Source organism: Bombina bombina, chromosome 7, assembly GCF_027579735.1.
Source record: "Bombina bombina isolate aBomBom1 chromosome 7, aBomBom1.pri, whole genome shotgun sequence".
In the NCBI taxonomy this organism is placed as follows: Eukaryota; Metazoa; Chordata; class Amphibia; order Anura; family Bombinatoridae; genus Bombina; species Bombina bombina.
In genome coordinates, this window is record NC_069505.1 from 602,530,420 (window position 1) to 602,544,664 (window position 14,245).

At 47.5% G+C, this 14,245-nt stretch overlaps 1 pseudogene; it reads right to left on the minus strand.

The window, feature by feature from the left end:
- Positions 1-7,285: 7,285 nt before the first annotated feature.
- Positions 7,286-8,871, minus strand: LOC128636676 (zinc finger protein RFP-like; annotated as a pseudogene).
- Positions 8,872-14,245: the final 5,374 nt, after the last annotated feature.

Below are 14,245 nucleotides of genomic sequence, written 5' to 3' on the forward strand. Positions count from 1 at the left end.
ATTTCAGTGTTAGCATTGCACAGCAGGACTCATTTGCACCTGAGTGTGAGGCTAAGGTTTTCCCAAGACATGTCACTTTAAACTAGACTAACAGGTTCCTCTGTGAGGAGTAGGGAGTTTATCACACATTTCCAGGTAGAAAAATATATTGTATCCTGAGATGGCTGTTAAAGTTAAATAAGCCAAATGTTTATTTCCCTCACTGGGGTGTTGAGAATAATTTTGCATACTAAATGGGGGAAGAGCTGAACATGAGTTTGCACTTCCAATTAATAGCAAATGCTTCCCTTTTGTTTCTTGGGACATCCTGTCTGCAATTTTAGTCTTGAGATATGCTCAGTGGGGGAGAATTAACCATGATTGAAGTCAGTTTGTCTGAAAGAAATGAATAATTTTCTACTGACCAATCAGATCTGAATAAATATATATATATTTATTAACCTTAAAATATATGATTAAAATATATATTTATTAACCTTACATATACCTTGACAGGGGACACAGAGAAGTGACCGCAAGTCATCAGGAGACAAAGTGAAGTGACAGCAAGTCATCAGTAGACACAGATAAAAGACAGCAAGTCATCAGGAGAAACAGAGAAGAGAAAGCAAGTCATCAGGGGACACAGGGAAGTGACAGCAAGTCATCAGGAGACACAGATAAATGACAGCAAGTCATCAGGGGAAACAGAGAAGAGACAGCAAGTCATCAGGGGACACAGGGAAGTGATAGCAAGTCATCAGCAGACACAGATAAATGACAGCAAGTCATCAGGGGAAACAGAGAAGAGATAGCAAGTCATCAGGTGAAACAGAGAAGAGACAGCAAGTCATCAGGGGACACAGGGAAGTGACAGCAAGTAATCAGGAGACACATGGAAGTGACAGCAAGTCATCAGGGGACACATGGAAGTGACAGCAAGGCATCAGGAGACACAGAGAAGTGACAGCAAGTTATCAGGGGACACAGAGAAGTGACAGCAAGTCATCAGGGGACAAAGAGATGTGACAGCAAGTCATCAGTAGACACAGAGACATGACAGCAAGTTATCAGGGGAAACAGAGAAGAAACATCAAATCATCAGGGGAAACAGAGAAGAGACAGCAAGTTATCAGGGGACACAAAGACGTGACAGTAACTCATCAGGAGACAAAGAGAAGTAAAAGCAATCATCAGAAGACACAGAGAAGTGACAGCAAGTAATCAGGAGACACAGGTAAATGACAGCAAGTCATCAGGAGACACAGAGAAGTGACAGAAATGTCATCAGGCGACACACAGAAGTGACAGCAAATCATCAGGAGACACAGAGAAGTGACAGCAAATCATCAGGGAATGCAGAGAAGAGACAGCGTGTCATCAGGAGACACAGAGACATGACAGCAAGTCATCAGGAGACACAGAGAAGTGACAGGAAGTCATCAGGGGACACAGAGATGTGACAGCAAGTCATCAGGGGACACAGAAAAGTGAAAGAAAGTCATCAGGAGACAAAGTGAAGTGACAGCAAGTCATCAGTAGACACAGAGAAGTGACCGCAAGTCATCAGGAGACACAGAGAAGTGACAGCAAGTCATCAGCGCACACAGACATGTGACAGCAAGTCATCAGTAGACACAGAGAAATGACAGCAAGTCATCAGGGGAAACAGAGAAGAGTCAGTAAGTCATCAGGGGACACAGGGAAGTGACAGCAAGTCATTAGGAGACACAGAGAAGTGACAGCAAGTCATCAGGGGACACAGAAGTGACAGCAAGTCATCAGGGGACACAGAGACATGACAGCAAGTCATCAGTAGACACAGAGACATGACAGCAAGTCATCAGGGAAACAGAGAAGAGACAGCAAGTTATTAGGGGACACAAAGACGTGACAGCAACTTATTAGGAGACAAAGAGAAGTGAAAGCAATCATCAGAAGACAGAGAAGTGATAGCAAGTAATCAGGAGACACAGGGAAGTGACAGCAAGTCATCAGTAGACACAGAGATGTGACAGTAAGTCATCAGGGGACACAGAGAAGTGACAGCAAATCATCAGGATACACAGAGAAGAGACAGCAAGTCATCAGGGGACACAGAGACGTGACAGCAAGTCATCAGGAGACAAAGTGAAGTGACAGCAAGTCATCAGGGGACACAGAGAAGTGACAGCAAGTCATCAGGGGACACAGAGAAGTGACGGCAAGTCATCAGGGGAAACAGAGAAGAGACAGCAAGTCATTAGGACAAACAGAGAAGAGACATCAAGTCATCAGACAACAAAGTGAAGTGACAGCAAGTCATCAGGGGACACAGAGAAGTGACAGAAAGTCATCAGGTGACATAGAGACGTGACAGCAAGTCAGCAGGAGACACCGAGAAGTAACAGCAAGTCATCAGGGGACACAGAGAAGTGACAGAAAGTCATCAGGTGACATAGAGACGTGACAGCAAGTCAGCAGGAGACACCGAGAAGTAACAGCAAGTCATCAGGGGACACAGAGAAGTGACAGCAATTCATCAGTAGATACAGAGGTGACAGCAAGTAATCAGGGGACACAGAGAAGTGGCAGCAATTCATCAGGAGACACAGAGAAATGACAGCAAGTCATCAGGGGACACAGAGAAGTGACAGCAAGTCATCAGGTGACACAGAGACATGACAGCAAGTAATCAGGGGACACAGAGAAGTGACAGCAATTCATCAGGAGACACAGAGACTTGACAGCAAGTCATCAGGGGACACAGAGAAGTGACAGCAAGTCATCAGGGGACATAGAGATGTGGCAGCAAGTCATCAGGAGACACAGAGAAGTAACAGCAAGTCATCAGGGCTCAGAGAAGTGACAGCAATTCATCAGTAGACACAGAGGTGACAGCAAGTAATCAGGGGACACAAAGAAGTAGCAGCAATTCTTCAGGAGACACAGAGACATGACAGCAAGTCATCAGGAGACACAGATAAGTGACAGTGTGTCATCAGGTGACACAGAGACATGACAGCAAGTAATCAGGGGACAAAGAGAAGTGACAGCAAGTCATCAGGGGACACAAAATTGACAGCAAGTCATCAGGGGACACAGACGTGACAGCAAGTCATCAGTAGACACAGAGACATGACAGCAAGTCATCAGGGGAAACAGAGAAGAGACCGCAATTTATCAGGGGACACACAAGTGACAGCAATTCATCAGGAGACACAGAGACTTGACAGCAAGTCATCAGGGGACACAAAATTGACAGCAAGTCATCAGGGGACACAGACGTGACAGCAAGTCATCAGTAGACACAGAGACATGACAACAAGTCATCAGGGGAAACAGAGAAGAGACCGCAATTTATCAGGGGACACACAAGTGACAGCAAGTTATCAGGGGACACAGATAAATGACAGCAAGTCATCAGGGGAAACAGAGAAGAGATAGCAAGTCATCAGGTGAAACAGAGAATAGACAGCAAGTCATCAGGGGACACAGGGAAGTGACAGCAAGTCATCAGGAGACACAGAGAAGTAACAGCAAGTCATCAGGAGACACAGAGAAGAGATAGCAAGTCATCAGGAGACACAGAGAAGTAACAGCAAGTCATCAGGGGAAACAGAGAAGAGATAGCAAGTCATCAGGTGAAACAGAGAATAGACAGCAAGTCATCAGGGGACACATGGAAGTGACAGCAAGGCATCAGGAGACACAGAGAAGTGACAGCAAGTCATCAGGGGACACAGAGAAGTGACAGCAAGTCATCAGGGGACACATGGAAGTGACAGCAAGGCATCAGGAGACACAGAGAAGTGACAGCAAGTTATCAGGGGAAACAGAGAAGAGACAGCAAGTTATCAGGGGACACAAAGACGTGACAGTAACTCATCAGGAGACAAAGAGAAGTAAAAGCAATCATCAGGAGACACAGAGAAGTGACAGAAATGTCATCAGGCGACACACAGAAGTGACAGCAAATCATCAGGAGACACAGAGAAGTGACAGCAAATCATCAGGGGACACAGAGAAGAGACAACATGTCATCAGGAGACACAGATACATGACAGCAAGTCATCAGGGGACACAGAGAAGTGACAGCAAGTCATCAGGGGACACAGAAAAGTGAAAGCAAGTCATCAGGAGACAAAGTGAAGTGACAGCAAGTCATCAGTAGACACAGAAAAGTGACCGCAAGTCATCAGGAGACACAGAGAAGTGACAGCAAGTCATCAGCGCACACAGACACGTGACAGCAAGTCATCAGTAGACACAGAGAAATGACAGCAAGTCAGCAGGGGAAACAGAGAAGAGTCAGTAAGTCATCAGGGGACACAGGGAAGTGACAGCAAGTCATCAGGAGACACAGAGAAGTGACAGCAAGTCATCAGGAGACACAGAGAAGTGACAGCAAGTCATCAGGAGACACAGAGAAGTGACAGCAAGTCATCAGGGGACACAGAAGTGACAGCAAGTCATCAGGGGACACAGAGACATGACAGCAAGTCATCAGGGAAACAGAGAAGAGACAGCAAGTTATTAGGGGACACAAAGACGTGACAGCAACTCATTAGGAGACAAAGAGAAGTGAAAGCAATCATCAGAAGACAGAGAAGTGATAGCAAGTAATCAGGAGACACAGGGAAGTGACAGCAAGTCATCAGTAGACACAGAGATGTGACAGTAAGTCATCAGGGGACACAGAGAAGTGACAGCAAATCATCAGGAGAAACAGAGAAGTGACAGAAAGTCATCATGGGACACAAAGAAGTGACTGCAACTCATCAGGGGAAACAGAGAAGAGACAGCAAGTCATCAGGGGACACAGAGACGTGACAGCAAGTCATCAGGAGACAAAGTGAAGTGACAGCAAGTCATCAGGGGACACAGAGAAGTGATGGCAAGTCATCAGGGGACACAGAGAAGTGACAGCAAGTCATCAGGAGACACAGAGAAGTAACAGCAAGTCATCAGGGGAAACCGAGAAGAGACAGCCAGTCATTAGGGCAAACAGAGAAGAGACATCAAGTCATCAGACAACAAAGTGAAGTGACAGCAAGTCATAAGGGGACAAAGAGAAGTGACAGCAAGTCATCAGGTGACAGAGGTGTGACAGCAAGTCAGCAGGAGACACAGAGAAGTAACAGGAAGTCATCAGGGGACACAGAGAAGTGACAGCAATTTATCAGTAGATACAGAGGTGACAGCAAGTAATCAGGGGACACAGAGAAGTGAAAGCAAGTCATCAGGTGACACAGAGACATGATAGCAAGTAATCAGGGGACACAGAGAAGTGACAGCAATTCATCAGGAGACACAGAGACTTGACAGCAAGTCATCAGGGGACACAGAGACGTGGCAGCAAGTCATCAGGAGACACAGCAAAGTAACAGCAAGTCATCAGGGGACTCAGAGAAGTGACAGCAATTCATCAGTAGACACAGAGGTGACAGCAAGTAATCAGGGGACACAAAGAAGTAGCAGCAATTCTTCAGGAGACACAGAGACATGACAGCAAGTCATCAGGAGACACAGATAAGTGACAGCAAGTCATCAGGTGACACAGAGACATGACAGCAAGTAATCAGGGGACACAGAGAAGTGGCAGCAATTCATCAGGAGACACAGAGACTTGACAGCAAGTCATCAGGGGACACAAAATTGACAGCAAGTCATCAGGGGACACAGACGTGACAGCAAGTCATCAGTAGACACAGAGACATGATAGCAAGTCATCAGGGGAAACAGAGAAGAGACCGCAATTTATCAGGGGACACAAAGACGTGACAGCAACTCATCAGGAGACAAAGAGAATTGAAAAGTCATCAAAAGACACAGAGAAGTGACAGCAAGTAATCAGGAGACACAGGGAAGTGATAGCAAGTCATTAGTAGACACAGAGAAGTAACAGAAATGTCATCAGGGGACACAGAGAAGTGACAGCAAGTCATCAGGGGACACACAAGTGACAGCAAGTTATCAGGGGACACAGAGACATGACAGCAAGTCATTAGTAGACATAGAGACAGCACAGGGAAACAGAGAAGAGATAGCAAGTTATTAGGGGACACAAAGACGTTACAGCAACTCATTAGGAGACAAGGAGAAGTGACAGCAAGTCATCAGTAGACACAGAGATGTGACAGCAAGTCATCAGGGGACACAGAGAAGTGACAGCAAATCATCAGGAGACAAGGAGAAGTGACAGCAAGTTATCAGGGGACACAGATGTGACAGCAAGTTATCAGGGGACACAAATAAGTGATAGCAAGTCATCAGGAGACATAGAGAAGTGACAGCAAGTCATCAGTAGACACAGAGAAGTGACAGCAAGTCATCAGGGGACACAGAGAAGTGACGGCAAGTCATCAGGAGACAAAGTAAAGTGACAGCAAGTCATCAGTAGACACAGAGAAATGACAGCAAGTCATCAGGGGAAACAGAGAAGAGACAGCAAATCATCAGGGTACACAGGGAAGTGACAGCAAGTCATCAGGAGACACAGAGAAGTTACAGCAAGTCATCAGGGGACACAGGGAAGTGAGAGCAAGTCATGAGGAGACACAGAGACATGACAGCAAGTCAGGGGACACAGAGAAGTGACAGCAAGTCATCAGGGGACACAGAGAAGTGTCAGCAAGTCATCAGAAGACACAGAGAAGTGACAGGAAGTCATCAGTATACACAGAGAATTGACAGCAAGTCATCAGGGGACACAGCCAAGTGACAGCAAGTCATCAGAAGACACAAAGAAGTGACAGCAAGTCATCAGAAGACACAGAGAAGTGACAGCAAGTCATCAGGGGACAGAGAGAAGAGACAGTGAGTTATCAGGGGACACAGAGATGTACGTGTAGTATGTTTACCGCTGAACATACTACACGTACATCATCACGAAAACAGTCTTGAAAAAGGTCCCTGTAAGGACCGAAACGTTGACTGAAACTTTATTGAAGAAATATTAATAAAAATTATGTTCATTAAGCCCTGTGAGTGCCTCTTCTTTGTTTGAAGTTTCTACCTATCTACTATAGAGAGCACCCAGGCAATTCACCAATACAGTGAGTGCTTGGAACCCAGAACTACGTATATTTTATATATATATATATATATATATATATATATATATATATATATATATATATATCTGATAATCAAAAAAAAAAAACAAGAAAAGACTTTCATGAAAAATTTAGTTTTTATTTCGAATCCAGTTTAAACAACATAACACAAACTAGAGATGAGCATTTCGCAGTTTTGTTCACTGCAGAATGCGGAACTAAAAGACTGCCAGGAAGTAGCATTATTATTAACATTATTATCAGTGTATCTAGCACAGGATTCTCAAACAGGTATCACCCCATACACAGAATGCAGCTTGAAGAGGCTCAGTGAAGGTGACAGTGACAGTGTGTAAGTGTCTGATCGGTTAACACAGCTCATAAAAGGTCAGACGCCCAGCCTCATAGTCCAGCAGTATTCCTACTGTGTCACATGATAGAGGGGGGTTTGATGAGGATTTTATATTGTTATGTCTAATGTAAAGATCTTTATTATCACTATACAAACACCAGGACTTGTTATTATATCCTATCTCAGACTGATATCCTCCCCTCTCCATACTGGTATAACAGACCCCTACACACCAGTACCCTGACTCACTGGTCTGCACTTCCCAGTAATGTCGCCCTGAGGAAAAGCTCCTGGTACTTAATACCTGAGAAGCATATGTAAATCTCTCAGGTGTTTTGGGTCACTTCTGGCTTATATGTGACCAGGATGCAGTTTTCAGGTCACCTGCTACAATAACTTTATTACCAGCTGTGTTTATATCCAATAATATGTCTGATGTCACCTGCACATAGATCTCTCTCTTTACATCAGTCATAATATCAGCTAAACCTCTGTATAAGGTCACTGAGATCAAATCCTCCAAATCCCCCCCAGCAGGGACCTGTTTATCACCTCTCTGTGTGACCTCATTATCTCCCTTCTCAGCACCACAAAAGTCATCTCTGTGTGATTCCTGTTCTTGTAGGACAGTTAATGGGTCAGTCATGTTGCACAGCTCCTCAATGTGACACATCTTCCTGGTCAGCTCGTCCTTCTCTTTTTCCAGCTGCTGGATCAGATCAGAGATTGTGAGTAAAACCTGCTCCTGCTGCCGGGTGATGTCACTCAGGACTCGCTTCTCTAGGTCTTTCTTTCAGCTGTTTCCTGATGTCCCTAATCAGGGCAGTGAGTCGCTCTGTTACACCAGCTGCTTTCTCTTGCACCCCTCTCCTGCGCTTCTGCAGACTCTGGACTCTTTTCTCAGTCTTCTCTCTCTTTGTGGTCAGTTTCTGCAGAACATTTCTCAGTTTCTTTTTCTTCTTCTCAGAAGCCTCATTCAGCAGCTCCACCTGGTGTCCCCTGTGCTCTCCGGCCAGGGAGCAGGACACACAGATACAGGCAGCATCCTCAGTGCAGTAATATTTCAGCAGCTCCCTGTGTTTGGAGCATTTTCTGTTACCCCAGGAAGTGGTGGGTTCAGTTTAGACGTGTTCCTCAGACTTGCTGTGTACCCTCAGGTGGGTATCACACAGAGAAGCCTCACAATGCAGACATGATTTAGCAGCAGATACAGGAGAGTGAACACAGTAAGTGCAGAAGACCCCAGGATATGTCCCTTCATGAGTAGGAATGAAACAACCTACAATGTTACTTAACTTCAGGTTCCTCTGCAGCTCAGGTCTGTTACTGAATCTCTTTCTGCAATCAGGACAGGTATAAAAGCCCAGACCCATCCTGGGTATCCAGCACACTCTCAATACAGCCCAGGCAGAAGTTATGGCCACATCTAAGAGTTACAGGATCTGTATAAAGGCTCAAGCAGATGGGGCAGGTTAGCTCCTCTCTCAGATCAGCAGATGCCATGCTTGTATCCAGCAGCAGGAAATGAAACTGAAACAGAAAGTCAGCTCCTGGACGTTGCGGAGCTTAAGGGAAGGGGTCTTTGACCCCTGGGAGGAGACAGTCCCTACGTTACGTAGGAAGGGGTGGGGTGTATAGGGAGGACCTATGGACAGTAGCGGCAGCCATTTTGGGGCAGACTAAAATTGCTAAGAAAAGTAGCAAGTTGGTTGCCCCGTGGCTCCGCCGTTTTCTGCAGCATGGAAGTTGAAGAGCTGCTTAGGAGGGTCAAGGAGCTTGCTACCGAAAGGGGATCGGCATGGATGCAAGAGCAGTTGGCCGACGTCATCACTGCAACTGTTGTTCCCGGTCCGTCTATGGAGGATCCCCCACGGCAGCGTTACACGCGGCGATCTCGCCCCCCTGATAGGCTCAGCCCTGAGGTCGGCCAGGGAGCGGGTAAGAAACGAAAGAGTCAGGGCAGTGAGACCAGGTCCGGAGGCCGCAGAGAGCAAGCTGTGGCGGCCGTCGTCGAGGAGGCTGAGACTGTGGCGCAGCAGGAGGTCCCGGTGCAGCTGCATGTTTATGCAGAGGTACTCCTGGTTCGGCAGAATGTGGCAGCAGGTGAGTCAAGGGAGCAGGACGTGGTACACGGCCCTAGGGGGCCTGAGGCTGCAGCCATCAGCCCGGTGCTGATTGACGGCTCCTGTGAGCCTGAAGGGGTTCAGGGGAGGCAGGGAATTAGCAGCCACAGGGCACAGGAGGCCCCATTTTCACTTGCATCCCCTCCTGGGGATAGAGATACTATTATTGTGCTCGACCCTCTTCCTGTTGTTAGTGGGGGCCATGATAAGTTGGGGACAGGCTACTCAACCCCTAGTACTGGTTTTCTTTCTAGTGGTGGTGCTAATGTGAGGCCTTATCGTCACGGCCAGAGATGGCCTGGTAGGGGTCCTGTTCAGAGATTAGGTTTTGGTACACGGCCTATTAGGGGTTTAAAACATAGGGGCAGGGCTTCCTTAGTGGCGGGCACTTCCAGAGCTAGAGGGCGGGCAAAAGGGGCTGGGAAGGGGAGGGGTTTTCAACATAGTAATTTGGTAGAAGGGGCTATTGAGTCCTTTTCTAGCCTCTCAGAAAGTGAAGATGTTATACCCCCTTCCCCGGCAGCGAGGAGTCAGGTTAGAAATTTGCAATTTCAATAGCAGTCTCAGAGAGGCGAGTTGCGGGTGAACGCAAGGGGAGGTGTTTCAAATGTAGGGAGGGGCAAGGGTGTGAATATTCCAACTCCTCCAATGCTTTCTTCCGCAGATAGACCTAGAGCCCATCACACGGGTATCAGAGTGGATGATGCCATGGACGGCGGGGAGGCAGACGCCTTCTGGCTCGCTGATTCCTGGACGGATTCTATTAGATTGGATCCTGATGAAGGTGCTATTGTTGCTGAGGAACAAGTCAGAGGCGGAGTGGTAAGTGCTGGGGCTTTGGCAGGACGTAGGGAGGTTAGGTTTGATGAGGAAATGGAGTCAGTGAGGAGGAATGGGGCAAAGGCTGGAGTTGATGCTGGGAATGCTCAGGGTAGCCAGCAACACAGGGGTGGTGGAAGTGAAAAAAGAAGAGATGGAGTGCAGAGGTGGTCGGAGGGCACAGGGCCTGCCGTGACAAAAAGAACTAGGGGGGGCCTCTGGGGGAACGGCCGGTCCTTCTGGTCAGCTACAAAGGGGACCATTTACATATAGGGATGTATCTCAACATGCTATTTTACAGGTGCAATCGGATCAGTTACGGCCTGTGGAATTGGGCCAGAGCGTTGGTGGGTCAGATTGAGTGTCAAGGGATTCGACACAGGCGGTGAATGTCGCGGCTGCAGCAGGTAAGCCATCTCTATTGGTAAACTTGGGGGAAGGGGGCGGAAGTGTGGGTCATGAGTGGGCCGCCAGTGATTCCGCTTCGTTTAAAATTTTGGAGGGTATCCAGGAATTATTAAGGAGGGTGGAGACAGCCAGAGTGGTGGATGTGCCTGCTCCCTCTGCTGCTAGAGCATGGGTGTCAGATAAGGGTGTGGTTCCCGCCCCAGCGGCAGTAACAGGAGTAAGTGTCGGGGGATCCGGAGGGACAGTTTTGCCGGCTGCGTCTGGGCAGCCTGCTCAGGCTGGGCCGGTTGCCTGGCAGCCTAGTGGGAATGAGAAAGCTCAGGATGGGTAGCTGACACTGCTATGTCCAGGTCATGCTTATGCTCCATTGGGCCTTTGGGGTTACATTTAACAAAGGAGACTAAAGAAAAAATTTGGAGAAGGAAGTACATTGAACTGTTTTCCTTGTTGCCTCTGGAGCAGTCCTTCGAATTGCCTGAGGACTCAAAGAAGGAGGCATCCAAAAAAGAGGAAGATGAACGCAAGAAACGTTATAGGAAGCTTCCTAAAACATTTACGAATTGGTTTCAAGCCTTTGTAATATACGCCATTGTAATGGCGGAGAGGTTTCCGGAACAAGGCGCCTCTTTGTTTTGTTACTTGGACGAAGTAGCTGCAGCGCAACGCACTTATGGGGGTATGGCCTGGTGGTCGTATGACGAACATTTTTGTCAACGGCTGGCAGTAAAATCAGAAATGAAATGGGATGACTGGGACATGGGGTTGTGGTTGAAGGTTATGAACCTCTGCGTGCTTCACAGCCCTTTCGGGAGTCGGCCGGCGGACAGGCTGCGGCCGGTTCGTCGGCCCCTCCCTTTAAAAAAGGTTTGTGTTTTGCCTTCAATGAAGGACAGTGCAAGTGGGGATCCACATGCAAATTTCGTCGAGTGCTCCGGTTGCGGTGGTAGCGGACACCCCTACGCCAAGTGTTTTAAAAAGGGAAAATTGCCCAGTAGACCGGATTGGTCTGACAAAGGGGGCAACTCCAATACGAGTGGAAAGGATGGAGCGGTGGCTAGGCCGTTACGGCAGTAAATGGGGATGTTTTGAGAAAGCTGCCACTCTGCTCCATGGATTCACTCATGGTTTTGTTATTCCGTCAGTTGGCGGCTTGACGCTGTCTTCTGGTAACTTAAAATCGGCAAGGGAGCGGCCTCAGGTGGTTAGGGAATAAATTGGCAGGGAAGTGGAGTTGGGGAGAATGGCGGGACCATTCTCCTCTCCTCCTATTGATGGTTTACGTATTTTGCCCCTAGGCGTCGTTCCAAAAAAGGAGTCTGGAGCTTTTAGGATGATCCACCATCTGTCATATCCCGATGGACAATCGGTAAACAATGGTATCCCAGTGGAGTTGGTGTCGGTCAAATATGCCTCTTTCGACCAGGCGGTGGCTTTGGTCAGGGAGGCGGGTAAACACGCCCTGTTGGCAAAAGTCGATATAGAGGCGGCTTTCCGCCTTTTGCCGGTGCATCCAGCATCACATAAGTTATTGGGGTGTACTTTCGACGACGCTTTTTACGTTGATTTGTGCCTTCCCATGGGGTGTTCCATCTCATGCTCCCTATTTGAGACTTTTAGTTCTTTTCTTGAATGGGTTGCTCGGGAAAAATCAGGTTTGTTGTCCATGGTTCATTACCTGGACGATTTTTTGTTCGTCGTGCCGGCAGGCTCCCAGGTTTGTGCAAAGCTGAGGGATACTTTCTGTGGCATTGCTAGTGAATTTGGGGTTCCCATAGCACACGAGAAGTCGGAGGGGCCTTCAACAGTGCTCAGTTTTTTGGGAATCGTGATTGATTCGGATCTCATGGAATGCAGACTTCCCGAGTCCAAGGTGTTTGACTTGCAAAAGGTGATAGCCTCCTTTTTGAGGGTCAAAAAGGTAAAGCTGAGGGAGTTGCAATCCTTATTGGGTAAACTAAATTGTGCTTGTCGCATTATTCCCATTGGTAGGATTTTTTCGAGGCGTCTGGCCTTGGCTGCGGCCGGAGTTAGTCGCCCTCATCATTTCGTACGGCTTTCTAAGGAACTAAAATGCGATCTCCGAGTCTGGGCAGATTTCCTTAGTGATTTTAACGGGTCTGCTTTGATACAAGCTCCTAGACTCACATGTGACGAATTGGGGTTGTACACTGATGCAGCAGGCAGCGTGGGTTTTGGAGCGGTTTTTCAGAACGAATGGTGTGCAGCTGAATGGGCGATGATTTGGAAAGAGGTTGGTTTGACCAAAAACTTGGTCTTTCTGGAACTATTTCCAGTATTGGTGGCCATGTATGTGTGGGATAGGACATTTGAGAACAGGTCAGTGTTGTTCTATTCTGATAATATGGGAGTGGTTACGGCAGTGAATACGCTGACGGCGTCTTCTCCGCCTGTCATCAGATTGTTGAGGATGCTGGTGTTCCAATGCATGCGTTTGAATGCCATGGTGAGAGCGAAGCATATTGCTGGGGTTTCCAACTCAATTGCGGATGCTCTTTCTCGCTTGCAGTGGCAACGATTCTGTGAGCTGGCACCTCAGGCGGACAAAGAGGGGAGGTCCTTTCCGAGCTGGTTATGGAACCTTGGCCTGGAGGATTAGCTACTTTGGTGAGGTCATCCTTAGCACCAAGCACATGGTCAGCTTATGAGAAAGTTTGGGCGGAATGGGAAGCTTTGCTTGCCAGACGAGGTACTGTGGAAGGTGACAGAGCCTGCGTGGAGGTGTTTCTACACTGGTTAGCTGAGTGGGGAACTGCTTCGTTGTCCCTCTCGATGATTGAAAAAAAGCTAGCGGCACTGGCGTTTCGTTTCAAATTGCTGGGTGTCACGGATTTGACAAAATTGTTTTGTGTTCGTCAGATTGTTAAAGGTCTTAAAAAAGGGGCTGGGCGTACTATGGATAAACGGCGCCCTGTTTCCTTTTCACTTTTGGATAGGTTGGTGGCGGTCTTGAAGACGGTGTGTTCATCTGGGTACGAAGCCTCTCTGTTTACGGCCGCGTTCGCGCTGGCATTCTTTGGGGCATTCAGAATTTCTGAATTGGTTAGTGGCAATACTTGGTCACACGGGGGTTTGGGAGTGAAGGACGTGGTGGTCACGGACTTAAAAATGTCCATTTATATTAAAAAATCAAAGACTGATCAGTTGGGAAAAGGGAAGTCGGTGTTGTTGTTCCCGACAGGGACTTCAATTTGTCCTTGTGCTGCCTTGAGTGAGTATTTACGTTTACGGCCTAATGTGGGGGGATCTTTGTTGATACACGAGGATGGTGGGGCTTTGTCACAATTCCAGTTCAGGGCCGTTTTGGCAAAGGCGTTGGCTGAGTTGGGGCTGAATCCTAAAGATTTCTGATCTCATTCCTTTAGGATTGGGGCGGCCACTGAAGCTGCGGTGTTAGGTTTGGGGGATAACATTATCAAGAACGTAGGTAGATGGACCTCTTCCAGGTTTCTTTCTTATGTGCGTCTGCACTTCAGAGTGTAAGTCCTTATGTTTTGTTTATTCTGTTG